We start from the raw sequence: 13,693 nt of genomic DNA, 5'->3' as shown, positions 1-13,693 counted from the left end.
CCTAGTGTACCAACTACCTCAGGTCCCAGTAGCCGCCATAATTTACAGCGATATTTGGTGGGGCCCAATGCCGTTCTAAGGATGGTAAGGCCTGAGCAGGTACAGGCATTAGTCAATTGGGTGGCCGACAGTGGATCCAGCACGTTCACATTATCTCCCACCCAGTCTTCTGCAGAAAGCGCACAGATGGCGCCTGAAAACCAAGCCCATCAGTCTGTCACATCACCCCCATGCATATCAGGGAAACTGTCTGAGCCTCAAGTTATGCAGCAGTCTCTTATGCTGTTTGAAGACTCTGCTGGCAGGGTTTCCCAAGGGCATCCACCTAGCCCTTCCCCAGCTGTGGAAGACATACAATGCACTGACGCACAACCACTTATGTTTCCTGATGATGAGGATATGGGAATACCACCTCAGCACATCTCTGATGACGAAACACAGGTGCCAACTGCTGCGTCTTTCTGCAGTGTGCAGACTGACCAGGAGGTCAGGGAGAAAGACTGGGTGGAAGACGATGCAGGGGACGATGAGGTCCTAGACCCCACATGGAATGAAGGTCGTGCCACTGACTTTCAGAGTTCGGAGGAAGAGGCAGTGGTGAGACCGAGCCAACAGCGTAGCAAAAGAGGGAGCAGTGGGCAAAAGCAGAACACCCGCCGCCAAGAGAGTCCGTCTGCTACTGGCCACCGCCATCTGGGACCGAGCACCCCAAAGGCAGCTTCAAGGAGTTCCCTGGCGTTGCAGTTCTTCAAACAATGTGCTGACGACAAGACCCGAGTGGTTTGCACGCTGTGCCATCAGAGCCTGAAGCGAGGCATTAACATTCTGAACCTTAGCACAACCTGCATGACCAGGCACCTGCATGCAAAGCATGAACTGCAGTGGAGTAAACACCTTAAAAACAAGGCACTCACTCATTCTCCCCCTGCTACCTCTTCTGCTGCTGCCGCCTCAGCCTCTTCCTCCGCCTCTGGAGGAACGTTGGCACCTGCCGCCCAGCAAACAGAGGATGTACCACCAACACCACCACCTCTGTCACCAAGCATCTCAACCATGTCACACGGCAGCGTTCAGCTCTCCATCTCACAAACATTTGAGAGAAAGCATAAATTCCCACCTAGCCACCCTCGATCCAGCCCTGAATGCCAGCATTTCTAAACTACTGGCCTATGAAATGCTGTCATTCAGGCTGGTGGACACAGACAGCTTTAAACAGCTCATGTCGCTTGCTGTCCCACAGTATGTTGTTCCCAGCCGGCACTACTTCTCCAAAAGAGCCGTGCCTTCCCTGCACAACCAAGTATCCGATAAAATCAAGTGTGCACTGCGCAACGCCATCTGTGGCAAGGTCCACCTAACCACAGATACGTGGACCAGTAAGCACGGCCAGGGACGCTATATCTCCCTAACTGCACACTGGGTAAATGTAGTGGCGGCTGGGCCCCAGGCGGAGAGCTGTTTGGCGCACGTCCTTCCACCGCCAAGGATTGCAGGGCAACATTCTTTGCCTCCTGTTGCCTCCTCCTCCTACTTGGCTTCCTCCTCCACTTCTTCCACCTGCTCATCCAGTCAGCCACTCACCTTCACCACCAACTTCAGCACAGCCCGGGGTAAACGTCAGCAGGCCATTCTGAAACTCATATGTTTGGGGGACAGGCCCCACACCGCACAGGAGTTGTGGCGGGGTATAGAACAACAGACCGACGAGTGGTTGCTGCCGGTGAGCCTCAAGCCCGGCCTGGTGGATTGCAATAATGGACGAAATCTCGTTGCAGCTCTGGGACTAGCCGGTTTGACGCACATCCCTTGCCTGGCGCATGTGCTGAATTTGGTGGTGCAGAAGTTCATTCACAACTACCCCGACATGTCAGAGCTGCTGCATAAAGTGCGGCCCGTCTGTGCGCGCTTCCGGCGTACACATCCCACCTTGCACATGCTGGACAGACTGTGCGAGCAGCAGTAGGCCATAGTGCAGTTTCAGCTGCAGCACGCACGGGTCAGTCGCACTGCGGAACAGCACCACTTCACCACCAATGACTGGGCCTCCATGCAAGACCTGTGTGCACTGTTTCGAGTACTCCACCAACATGGCCAGTGGCGATGACGACGTTATCAGCGTTGCAATACCACTTCTATGTCTCCTTGAGAAAACACTTAGGGCTGTTTCACACAAGCGGATGCCGTGCGTGGCATCCGCTCCGTGAAAGAGTGCAAAGACCCGATGCAGACTGCAGAGGCACGGAGCATTAACATGACTGATAATGCTCTGTGCCTCTCTGTGACCTCTTTACTACGAAATCACAGTGACAACTGTGATTTCGTAGTAAAGAGGTCACAGAGAGGCACGTAGCATTATCAGTCATGTTAAAGCTCCGTGCCTCTGCAGTCCGCATCGGGTCTTTGCACTCTTTCACGGAGCGGATGCCACGCACGGCATCCGCTCTTGTGAAACAGCCCTTAGGGCGATGATGGAAGAGGAGGTGGCCCAGGAGGAGGAGGAGGAGGAGGAGGAGTAAGAGGGGTAATTTTTAGCACTTTCAGGCCAGTCTTTTCGAAGTGACTCAGAGGGAGGTTTTTTGCAACAGCAGAGGCCAGGTACAAATGTGGCCATCCAGGGCCCACTACTGGAGGATGAGGAGGACGAGGATGAGGAGGAGGTAGAGGAGGATGAGGATGAAGCATGTTCACAGCGGGGTGGCACCCAACGCAGCTCGGACCCATCACTGGTGCGTGGCTGGGGGGAAACGCAGGACGATGATGATACGCCTCCCACAGAGGACAGCTTGTCCTTACCTCTGGGCAGCCTGGCACACATGAGCGACTACATGCTGCAGTGCCTGCACAACGACAGCAGAGTTGCCAACATTTTAACGTGTGCCACCCTGCTGGATCCACGGTACAAAGACAATGTGCCCACCTTACTTCCTGCACTGGAGCGTGATAGGAAGATGCGCGAGTACAAGCGCACATTGGTAGACGCGCTACTGAGAGCATTCCCAAATGTCACAGGGGAACAAGTGGAAGCCCAAGGCAAAGGCAGAGGGGGAGCAAGAGGTCGCCAACGCAGCTGTGTCACGGCCAGCTCCTCTGAGGGCAGGGTTAGCATGTGAAGAGGGGGTTTTGGCTTCTTGGAAAATGGAGATTTATGTATATCTCCGTTTTCCATCCCTTCTATTCTATTCCTAGCATGTTGCACTTGTTTCCCATACAACCCGATTATTCTGTGTATAATTACACCTCTTCCAGTACTTCATATACCCCAGGAGCAACACACAACCCTCGCAGATACTTATATATAAAAATAGTTTACTGATAACATAAAGATGACAAAGCAATGGGGACATTATAAAGAGAGATACAGATAACACAATACATAGAGGACACCTCAGTTCCTGCCCACCCTGGATGCTAAGCAAATGTGGCTAATAATGTGTATGTATATACAGTATATCCAGAGTCCACCAATATACAGTCTACTGGATCTACTCTTCTAATCAACTCATATCCAGTACCTGACCATTAGTATATGTACATATAGAGACTCCTGCATAAACAGCATATATCATCTAACTGGTAATGCAATTGCCGACTACAAATATCTATATGTACACATATAAAGTCTACTGGGATATTATACTTATATACATACGCACACATATAACTTAGCTTGCTCCTGAAGTGCTGTTGTTCCAGTGGGTGGCAGGAGGAGAGAGACCCTGCCTTACTCCCAACTTTCACCTATATCTTCCTGTGTCCCAGCCCCCCACCATCGACTCCACCCTGTGACCACCCAAATATCTCCTCCCATCTCTTGGTCAAGAGGATGTTGTTCAACTGCCTTAGATATGCTAACAAGGAACACAATGCTACTGGCCATACTGAATGGGTGAATACCACTGGGTCCAATTATTAGGCATATTTGTGTGGTCATTAGGTGGGGTTCTGGCTGAAAGCCATATTTCCCTTAACAGCATGGCAGAGATGTGGAAAAGCTTTGTCACCACGCCACAGCTAACTGTACCACCACCTGATACGGAACGTGTTAGCAGGAGGCAACATTTCACTAACATGGTGGAACAGTACGTGTGCACACCCCCCACGTACTGACTGATGGTTAGGCCCCATTCAACTTCTGGGTCTCCAAATTGTCCACGTAGCCAGAGCTAGCCTTTTATGCCTTGGAGGTGCTGGCCTGCCTGGCGGCCAGCGTTTTGTCTGAACGTGTATTCAGCATGGCAGGGGGCGTCATTACAGACAAATGCAGCCGCCTGTCTACAGCCAATGTGGACAAGCTGACGTTCATAAAAATGAACCAGGCATGGATCCCACAGGACCTGTCCATCCCTTGTGCAGATTAGACATTTATAACTACCTCCCCTTAACCATATATTATTGTACTCCAGGGCACTTCCTCATTCAATCCTCTTTTTATTTTCATTTTACCATTATATTGCGGGGCAACCCAAAGTTGAATGAACCTCTCCTCTGTCTGGGTGTCGGGGCCTAAATATCTGACAATGGCCTGTTCCAGTGGTGGGTGACATGAAGCCTGATTCTCTGCTATGACATGAAGCCTGATTCTCTGCTATGGTATGAAGCCTGATTCTCTGCTATGGGACCTTTCTCTTCTGTCTGGGTTCCGGGGCCTAAATATCTGACAATGGCCTGTTCCAATGGTGGGTGACGTGAAGCCTGATTCTCTGCTATGACATGAAGCCTGATTCTCTGCAATGGGACCTCTCTCTTCTGTCTGGGTGCCGGGGCCTAAATATCTGACAGTGGCCTGTTCCAGTGGTGGGTGACATGAAGCCTGATTCTCTTCTATGGGACCTCTCTCCAATTGATATTGGTTAATTTTTATTTATTTTATTTTTATTTCGATTAATTTCCATATCCACATTTGTTTGCAGGGGATTTAACTATATTTTGCTGCCTTTCTTGCCCTTTCCTGGGCTGTTTTACAGCCTTTTTAGTGCCGAAAAGTTCGGGTCCCCATTGACTTCAATGGGGTTCGGGGCGAAGTTCAGGTCGAGTTCAGATCCCGAGCCCGAACATTTCCTGGAAGTTCGGCCGAACTTCTCGAACCCGAACATCCAGGTGTTCGCTCAACTCTAGTCTTAAACTTTTGATCAGGACTGTACTTAGTGTTTGAGATTTTTTTTCTACATTTCCAATAAATAGGTGTTTTCTGCTTTTTCTGACTCTGTGGCCCCAATTTTGGACTATTATATACAATAATACATGCGTAGCAATGTAGATAAGGAGTCCAGATCACAATTTTTTATTCTCCTACTGCCCTCATTTCCCCCACTGTCAGTCAGAGCTGTACTGAAATACACAGTCCGGATTGCCGTGCTGTTCTAACATTATAGAGAGGACTCATGTGCTCAGGCACAGCAGTCCTAACCATGTATTTCAATGCAGCTCTAAGTGCTGACAGTGGGGGAAAGGGAGGCTGTAGGGAAAAAAAATTGTGATATGGACTAAATATCTGCAGTACTAATCATTCATTATTCTAGATAATGGTCCAAAATAGGGGTGACTGATTCCTTTTAATTACAATTGTACAATTGAAAAATATATCTCATATGCACAAACATTTTTGTGTATAGATACATTAAGATAATTCACAAGGGTGAACAGGTATGTTAACTTATTAGAGTAAAAAATGTGCAATAACATATAGCAAACTAGTTGTTTTACTTCATAAAGCATACTTTAAACTAGTTATAGTACTTACAAACACGGGGCCCCAGAATGGTATAGCGACTACTACAGAGAGAGCAAATATAGTGTATATACTTGCAATTCCCATAGCAACCTGCAGGACAGCAGTCACAATCAGCACAATCTAAAAACAAAATAATGCATTAATAGAGTTTGGACTCTTTTTTTATTGGTTGCTTACATCTTCATCATTTTCATATGGTTCTTCAGGTTATGTAGAAGAACCTAAAATCATATATTAATTTATTTAGTGTTACTCATGCTGTAAGGGGTCTTGCTTTTCATAGGAAAAACTGTGTTTTTACATAAATTTCAATGTTTAATCTATTGTGCACTGTAGCACTTAGGGACAGGGTCAAAAGCTTTTCAGGATGGGTTTTCCAATATTAATGTAGGAGTTAGCAGGGCTAATGCCCTACAACTGAAGAAGGCTGGGAGGACATGAGATGTGGGTCATCTCAGCATTCACTTGCATTTGAGTCCCATGCTAAATACAACCCTCATTTGAGCTTTGTTTTAGTACTTTTTATAACAGAGTCAACCATTTCTGATTACTGTATGTGTGAGACGTTATGTGTGAGGCTCTCTTTTGAAGTGAATTATACTTCTGAAACAGCCAAGCAAGCTGCCTAACACGTAGATGCAAGTAGTACTCACTCCCAAAGGTTTTGGTTTTCCCATCAAAAAAGTCTGGTGGAAGTTTGATGCAGGCATAAATTGGGGGATGACCCCATGTTGATGAGCTTCATTGGGAATGGTGAACACTGTAGGAATGGTTGTGGAATATTCTCCAGTTCCATGTGATGCCATTATGATACCTTCTTAAAAACATAAAGATGTGGTTATAAGAACAAAGCATTTAGAAAACATGAATGATGTGCTGATGATAAAACCTAGCTCACTAAAGTATATGAGACATGGGCATGAAGAGTACATGTGTGCAATGTATTTTCCCATATTCCTTGTTTCTTCTTCTCTTTGATTCTCTTGCTTACCCATACATCAAAATAATTAATATCTCCTTATATGTTATGCTCTGTTAACATTAGAGTTGGGTCCCTTGGCTTGACAGGATCCATATCATGTTTAACCCCTTCAGGACCCTGCCATTTTTCACCTAAAGGACCAGGCCATTTTTAGCAAATCTAACATGTGTCACTTTATGTGGTGATAACTTTAAAATGCTTTTACTTATCCAGGCCATTCTGAGATTGTTTTCCTGTGACACATTGTACTTCATGACAGTGGTAAATTTGAGTCAAAATATTTCATTTTTATTTATAAAAGAAATACCAAATTTACCAGAAATTTCTAAATTTCAATTTCTCTACTTTTTTTAAATAGATCGTAATTAGGGATGAGCGAACTCGAACTGTATAGTTCGGGTTCGTACCGAATTTTGGGGTGTCCGTGACACGGACCCGAACCCGGACATTTTCGTAAAAGTCCGGGTTCGGGTTCGGTGTTCGTCGCTTTCTTGGCGCTTTTGTGACGCTTTCTTGGCGCTTTTTGAAAGGCTGCAAAGCAGCCAATCAACAAGCGTCATACTACTTGCCCCAAGAGGCCATCACAGCCATGCCTACTATTGGCATGGCTGTGATTGGCCAGAGCACCATGTGACCCAGCCTCTATTTAAGCTGGAGTCACATAGCGCCGCCCGTCACTCTGCTCTGATTAGCGTAGGGAGAGGTTGCGGCTGCGACAGTAGGGCGAGATTAGGCAGATTAACTCCTCCAAAGGACTTGATTAACTGATCGATCTGCAGCTGTGGATCATTGAGCTGCTGATCCTCAATTGCTCACTGTTTTTAGGCTGCACAGACCGTTTGTCAGTCTCATTTTTCTGGGGTGATCGGCGGCCATTTTGTGTCTTGTGGTGCGCCAGCACAAGCTGCGACCAAGTGCATTTAACCCTCAATGGTGTGGTTGTTTTTTGGCTAAAGCCTACATCAGGGTGAAGCTGTCACACCAAGTGCATTTAACCAGCAATAGTCTGTTCATTTTTTGGCCATATACAAAATCAGGGGCAAGCTGCGCCTGTCACCAAGTGCATTTAACCCTCAATGGTGTGGTTGTTTTTTGGCTAAAGCCTACATCAGGGTGAAGCTGTCACACCAAGTGCATTTAACCAGCAATAGTCTGTTCATTTTTTGGCCATATACAAAATCAGGGGCAAGCTGCGCCTGTCACCAAGTGCATTTAACCCTCAATGGTGTGGTTGTTTTTTGGCTAAAGCCTACATCAGGGTGAAGCTGTCACACCAAGTGCATTTAACCAGCAATAGTCTGTTCATTTTTTGGCCATATACAAAATCAGGGGCAAGCTGCGCCTGTCACCAAGTGCATTTAACCCTCAATGGTGTGGTTGTTTTTTGGCTAAAGCCTACATCAGGGTGAAGCTGTCACACCAAGTGCATTTAACCAGCAATAGTCTGTTCATTTTTTGGCCATATCCCAGTCTAATTCTGTCACTAAATCCATACCGGTCACCCAGCGCCTAAATACTAGGCCTCAAATTTATATCCAGCTAAATCTGTCCCTAGTGCTGTAGCTGGGCGAGTTATTTAGTGTCCGTTCAAGCACATTTCTTGTTCTGGGTTGAAATACAATTCTCAATTTAGCAATTTCATAATTTAGTGGTTCCTGCTATATCAGAGCTCTTTGAAATCTATCCCAAAAAGGGTATATAATATTGAAGGTGCACATAGGGTCATTCAGAGTAACTTCACACACACCCGCTACTGTGTATTTCCAAGTCTAATTCTGTCACTAAATCCATACCGGTGACCCAGCGCCTAAATACTAGGCCTCAAATTTAATTCCCTCTAAATCTCTCGTTACCCACCGCTGTACTGTTGTTGCTGGGCAAGATATTTAGTGTCCGTCAAAGCACATTTTTTGTTCTGGGTTGAAGTACAATTCCCAATTTAGCAATTTCATAATTTAGTGGTTTCTGCTATATCAGAGCTATTTGAAATCTATCCCAAAAAGGGTATATAATATTGAAGGTGCACATAGGGTCATTCAGAATAACTTCACACACACCCGCTACTGTGTATTTCCAAGTCTAATTCTGTCACTAAACCCATACCTGTCACCCAGCGCCTAAATACTAGGCCTCAAATTTAAATCCCTCTAAATCTCTCGTTACCGTTGTCCTGTTGTAGCTGGGAAAGTTATTTAGTGCCCGTCAAAGCACATTTTTTGTTCTGGGTTGAAGTACAATTCCCAATTTAGCAATTTCATAATTTAGTGGTTCCTGCTATATCAGAGCTATTTGAAATCTATCCCAAAAAGGGTATATAATATTGAAGGTGCACATAGGGTCATTCAGAATAACTTCACACACACCCGCTACTGTGTATTTCCAAGTCTAATTCTGTCACTAAATCCATACCGGTGACCCAGCGCCTAAATACTAGGCCTCAAATTTAATTCCCTCTAAATCTCTCGTTACCCACCGCTGTACTGTTGTTGCTGGGCAAGATATTTAGTGTCCGTCAAAGCACATTTTTTGTTCTGGGTTGAAGTACAATTCCCAATTTAGCAATTTCATAATTTAGTGGTTTCTGCTATATCAGAGCTATTTGAAATCTATCCCTAAAAGGGTATATAATATTGAAGGTGCACATAGGGTCATTCAGAATAACTTCACACACACCCGCTACTGTGTATTTCCAAGTCTAATTCTGTCACTAAATCCATACCGGTGACCCAGCGCCTAAATACTAGGCCTCAAATTTAATTCCCTCTAAATCTCTCGTTACCCACCGGTGTACTGTTGTTGCTGGGCAAGATATTTAGTGTCCGTCAAAGCACATTTTTTGTTCTGGGTTGAAGTACAATTCCCAATTTAGCAATTTCATAATTTAGTGGTTTCTGCTATATCAGAGCTATTTGAAATCTATCCCTAAAAGGGTATATAATATTGAAGGTGCACATAGGGTCATTCAGAATAACTTCACACACACGCTTCTGTGCATTTCCAAGTCTAATTCTGTCACTAAATCCATACCGGTGACCCAGCGCCTAAATACTAGGCCTCAAATTTAAATCCCTCTAAATCTCTCGTTACCCACCACTGTACTGTTGTTGCTGGGCAAGATATTTAGTGTCCGTCAAAGCACATTTTTTGTTCTGGGTTGAAGTACAATTCCCAATTTAGCAATTTCATAATTTAGTGGTTTCTGCTATATCAGAGCTATTTGAAATCTATCCCTAAAAGGGTATATAATATTGAAGGTGCACATAGGGTCATTCAGAATAACTTCACACACACGCTTCTGTGCATTTCCAAGTCTAATTCTGTCACTAAATCCATACCGGTGACCCAGCGCCTAAATACTAGGCCTCAAATTTAAATCCCTCTAAATCTCTCGTTACCCACCGCTGTACTGTTGTTGCTGGGCAAGATATTTAGTGTCCGTCAAAGCACATTTTTTGTTCTGGGTTGAAGTACAATTCCCAATTTAGCAATTTCATAATTTAGTGGTTTCTGCTATATCAGAGCTATTTGAAATCTATCCCTAAAAGGGTATATAATATTGAAGGTGCACATAGGGTCATTCAGAATAACTTCACACACACGCTTCTGTGCATTTCCAAGTCTAATTCTGTCACTAAATCCATACCGGTGACCCAGCGCCTAAATACTAGGCCTCAAATTTAATTCCCTCTAAATCTCTCGTTACCCACCGCTGTACTGTTGTTGCTGGGCAAGATATTTAGTGTCCGTCAAAGCACATTTTTTGTTCTGGGTTGAAGTACAATTCCCAATTTAGCAATTTCATAATTTAGTGGTTTCTGCTATATCAGAGCTATTTGAAATCTATCCCTAAAAGGGTATATAATATTGAAGGTGCACATAGGGTCATTCAGAATAACTTCACACACACCCGCTACTGTGTATTTCCAAGTCTAATTCTGTCACTAAATCCATACCGGTGACCCAGCGCCTAAATACTAGGCCTCAAATTTAATTCCCTCTAAATCTCTCGTTACCCACCGGTGTACTGTTGTTGCTGGGCAAGATATTTAGTGTCCGTCAAAGCACATTTTTTGTTCTGGGTTGAAGTACAATTCCCAATTTAGCAATTTCATAATTTAGTGGTTTCTGCTATATCAGAGCTATTTGAAATCTATCCCTAAAAGGGTATATAATATTGAAGGTGCACATAGGGTCATTCAGAATAACTTCACACACACGCTTCTGTGCATTTCCAAGTCTAATTCTGTCACTAAATCCATACCGGTGACCCAGCGCCTAAATACTAGGCCTCAAATTTAATTCCCTCTAAATCTCTCGTTACCCACCGCTGTACTGTTGTTGCTGGGCAAGATATTTAGTGTCCGTCAAAGCACATTTTTTGTTCTGGGTTGAAGTACAATTCCCAATTTAGCAATTTCATAATTTAGTGGTTTCTGCTATATCAGAGCTATTTGAAATCTATCCCTAAAAGGGTATATAATATTGAAGGTGCACATAGGGTCATTCAGAATAACTTCACACACACCCGCTACTGTGTATTTCCAAGTCTAATTCTGTCACTAAATCCATACCGGTGACCCAGCGCCTAAATACTAGGCCTCAAATTTAATTCCCTCTAAATCTCTCGTTACCCACCGGTGTACTGTTGTTGCTGGGCAAGATATTTAGTGTCCGTCAAAGCACATTTTTTGTTCTGGGTTGAAGTACAATTCCCAATTTAGCAATTTCATAATTTAGTGGTTTCTGCTATATCAGAGCTATTTGAAATCTATCCCTAAAAGGGTATATAATATTGAAGGTGCACATAGGGTCATTCAGAATAACTTCACACACACGCTTCTGTGCATTTCCAAGTCTAATTCTGTCACTAAATCCATACCGGTGACCCAGCGCCTAAATACTAGGCCTCAAATTTATATCCCGCTGAATTTGAATACAATACATTGGGCCAAATAATATATTTGTTGTTGTGGTGAACCATAACAATGAGAAAAACATCTAGTAAGGGACGCGGACGTGGACATGGTCGTGGTGGTGTTAGTGGACCCTCTGGTGCTGGGAGAGGACGTGGCCGTTCTGCCACATCCACACGTCCTAGTGTACCAACTACCTCAGGTCCCAGTAGCCGCCAGAATTTACAGCGATATATGGTGGGGCCCAATGCCGTTCTAAGGATGGTAAGGCCTGAGCAGGTACAGGCATTAGTCAATTGGGTGGCCGACAGTGGATCCAGCACGTTCACATTATCTCCCACCCAGTCTTCTGCAGAAAGCGCACAGATGGCGCCTGAAAACCAACCCCATCAGTCTGTCACATCACCCCCATGCATACCAGGGAAACTGTCTCAGCCTCAAGTTATGCAGCAGTCTCTTATGCTGTTTGAAGACTCCGCTGGCAGGGTTTCCCAAGGGCATCCACCTAGCCCTTCCCCAGCGGTGAAAGACATAGAATGCACTGACGCACAACCACTTATGTTTCCTGATGATGAGGACATGGGAATACCACCTCAGCATGTCTCTGATGATGACGAAACACAGGTGCCAACTGCTGCGTCTTTCTGCAGTGTGCAGACTGAACAGGAGGTCAGGGATCAAGACTGGGTGGAAGACGATGCAGGGGACGATGAGGTCCTAGACCCCACATGGAATGAAGGTCGTGCCACTGACTTTCACAGTTCGGAGGAAGAGGCAGTGGTGAGACCGAGCCAACAGCGTAGCAAAAGAGGGAGCAGTGGGCAAAAGCAGAACACCCGCCGCCAAGAGACTCCGCCTGCTACTGACCGCCGCCATCTGGGACCGAGCACCCCAAAGGCAGCTTCAAGGAGTTCCCTGGCATGGCACTTCTTCAAACAATGTGCTGACGACAAGACCCGAGTGGTTTGCACGCTGTGCCATCAGAGCCTGAAGCGAGGCATTAACGTTCTGAACCTGAGCACAACCTGCATGACCAGGCACCTGCATGCAAAGCATGAACTGCAGTGGAGTAAACACCTTAAAACCAAGGAAGTCACTCAGGCTCCCCCTGCTACCTCTTCTGCTGCTGCCGCCTCGGCCTATTCTGCTGCTGCCGCCTCGGCCTCTTCCTCCGCCTCTGGAGGAACGTTGGCACCTGCCGCCCAGCAAACAGGGGATGTACCACCAACACCACCACCACCACCTCCGTCACCAAGCGTCTCAACCATGTCACACGCCAGCGTTCAGCTCTCCATCTCACAAACATTTGATAGAAAGCGTAAATTCCCACCTAGCCACCCTCGATCCCTGGCCCTGAATGCCAGCATTTCTAAACTACTGGCCTATGAAATGCTGTCATTTAGGCTGGTGGACACAGACAGCTTCAAACAGCTCATGTCGCTTGCTGTCCCACAGTATGTTGTTCCCAGCCGGCACTACTTCTCCAAGAGAGCCGTGCCTTCCCTGCACAACCAAGTATCCGATAAAATCAAGTGTGCACTGCGCAACGCCATCTGTAGCAAGGTCCACCTAACCACAGATACGTGGACCAGTAAGCACGGCCAGGGACGCTATATCTCCCTAACTGCACACTGGGTAAATGTAGTGGCAGCTGGGCCCCAGGCGGAGAGCTGTTTGGCGCACGTCCTGCCGCCGCCAAGGATCGCAGGGCAACATTCTTTGCCTCCTGTTGCCACCTCCTCCTTCTCGGCTTCCTCCTCCTCTTCTTCCACCTGCTCATCCAGTCAGCCACACACCTTCACCACCAACTTCAGCACAGCCCGGGGTAAACGTCAGCAGGCCATTCTGAAACTCATATGTTTGGGGGACAGGCCCCACACCGCACAGGAGTTGTGGCGGGGTATTGAACAACAGACCGACGAGTGGTTGCTGCCGGTGAGCCTCAAGCCCGGCCTGGTGGTGTGTGATAATGGGCGAAATCTCGTTGCAGCTCTGGGACTAGCCAATTTGACGCACATCCCTTGCTTGGCGCATGTGCTGAATTTGGTGGTGCAGAAGTTCATTCAC

This window comes from Bufo gargarizans, unplaced genomic scaffold, assembly GCF_014858855.1.
Source record: "Bufo gargarizans isolate SCDJY-AF-19 unplaced genomic scaffold, ASM1485885v1 original_scaffold_843_pilon, whole genome shotgun sequence".
Classification (NCBI taxonomy): domain Eukaryota; kingdom Metazoa; phylum Chordata; class Amphibia; order Anura; family Bufonidae; genus Bufo; species Bufo gargarizans.
The sequence above is the reverse complement of the archived record's forward strand: the minus strand, read 5'-3'. Positions refer to the sequence as shown.